The sequence below is a fragment of the Taudactylus pleione genome, unplaced genomic scaffold (genome assembly GCF_031769625.1).
Source record: "Taudactylus pleione unplaced genomic scaffold, aTauple2 ptg000253l, whole genome shotgun sequence".
In the NCBI taxonomy this organism is placed as follows: Eukaryota; Metazoa; Chordata; class Amphibia; order Anura; family Myobatrachidae; genus Taudactylus; species Taudactylus pleione.
This window is the reverse complement of record NW_028284655.1, coordinates 2,447,502-2,449,752: the sequence shown is the minus strand read 5'-3', so window position 1 is coordinate 2,449,752 and position 2,251 is coordinate 2,447,502.

Below are 2,251 nucleotides of genomic sequence, written 5' to 3'. Positions count from 1 at the left end.
GTGCGCGTGCGCGGGGAAGGGAAGAGTGACAGCTGTCTCCGCGCATGCGCGGCCGCCTGACAGCAGGGACAACCTGACATACAGGGAGATGACTGACAGCTGGCAGAGCGCCTGCGCTCAGGGTGCCGCACGTTACATCCTAACTGCGCATGCGCGATACACAGAGCATTAGCAACCAGATGCAAATGAGCCCTCGCCTATTGGCTGAGAGGTGGCAGGTGTGTCACTTACTAAAGCGACCGGAGATACTAGGGTAGCTACTAGTGGTGATAGTAGTTACTGCACAGGCATCGGGGAAAGGTATGAACAGGTGGGACTCCTCCTGGTTTGTTCATCCTGCAGAGAAGCTCATAAATGTAGTTTTGCCAGAACATCAGGTTCAGCTAACCCAACGTTTTAAGTGTGTTTCTATTGCTAATTGAGTTTAACAAGTTGCAGATATTTTTCTGGAGTCCAAAATGTACTGAGGCCTATGTAAATGGCTCACACAATGTGGCTTCTGCATTAGAAGCAAAACTGTTAGTAATAATTGATCACCCAGACAGTGGTGAGTTATGCTGGTCATATATAGCCAGGTAAAATGCCTGTCAGACTGACAGCTTGCAGGGTTTGGGTATGAGATGCCTGCAGGCAGAATCCCAACGCCGGCTTCCCGTCAGGGTTAGGATACCGATACCTGACGGTCTGTATCTAAACACTCCTCCTCTCCATAACACTCCCTCCCCAGTGCCTAAACCTAACCTCCACCCCTAGTTTCTAAACCTAACCTCCCCCTCTCCGCATCCTAATCCTAACCCACCCCCGCTATTTACCTTCGGGATGCCGGTATCAGGATTCTGACAGGTGTCGGGATTGCGATACGTTTAAGAAGCCAGCGGCCGCAATCCCGAGCGCCGGCTTCCCGAATCCTATATTCCGCCTAGGGTTAAATGACAGGCGTCTAAAACCGCGGGGGGGGATTGTTAGGTTTAGGGCGCCCGGGGGGGAATTAGGGTTAGGCCCCGGGAGGGTTAGGGTTAGGCATCCCCGGGGGGGGGGACTAAGGGTTAGGCACCCCCCCCCCCGGAGGACTTAGGTTTAGGCAGCGGGGAAGGGGGGGTTAGGGTTAGGCACTTAGAGGGGGGAGGTTAGGGTTAGGCACTTGGGGGGGAGGTTAGGGTTAGGTACCCCTAAGGAGGGTTAGGGGGCTTGGTTAGGTTAGTTTATACTTACCTTAGGGACGATCGGGATTTCCAGCGCTGTCGGGCTCTGCCCCTTTGTCGGGCTGCCACAGGCGGGAATCGAACTGCCGGTCATGCGGCAGCCGGGATCCCAAACCGAATGCGTCGGGATTCTGTCGCTGGCATTCTGGGTGCCAGAATCCCCATGGCTGGTATAATGACCACATCCTGTCTGCAGATATCTCAGTGTATTGGCCCCAATATTTGCGCTGTGAAGGAACAGGGGAAAGGTCTGTTATCCGGCCGCGGCTGGGCCTACACTGCCCGATGCAACAACATTTAACTTACAGAATATCGCATCGGACTGACATGCTGGACGATCTGGCATGCCCAACCTATTGATATTTTAACATTGGTCGTCCGCACACACAGCACAATTATCGGTGCGATCTGCTGATATCGGGTGGATCGGACCGATAATTGTGTAGTGTATGCCCAACGTTAGCAAAGTAGCTGACAGCAGTGCTACTGGTTTGGCATGTCACACTATATATTGATACATGTAGACCACTGCATGCATCTATCTACACCTGTATTAATCCACCCAATAGTGTCCCAGGGATAGTGAATTGCTAGGTGCACTTAAGATACAAATAAAAACACAATTGTGTTTTTAGCGATTGTTTTATTTCTTTTTTGTGTGTATGCTGGAAACAATTGCTTCCAATTGAGCTTCAGGATATGAGTGTTTCTTTGCAATACTTTAGTGCACAACACAACACACAAAGGGAAATAGAATAATATCCAGTATACAACCAACCACACTGAAGCTTCAGTAATCAGAATCAGTTGTTTATTCACAGTCTGAAATCATTTCTGCTGCCAGCAAGGTAAAATAAAGCTTGTCACCCTGCTCTCAGCGGGCATACATACAGAGTTGAAGAAGGTTCATAGAGCTGACAAAAAAAGTCTTCTCCAAATCGGTAGTTTAGCCTCTAAACAAAGTATTAGGAACCGTAATCCCCAGCTAGTCCTGTCAAGCAAGTCTCTCATTTGGTCTAACTTACTGTCTTTAAGCCTCCTCCTGTTTC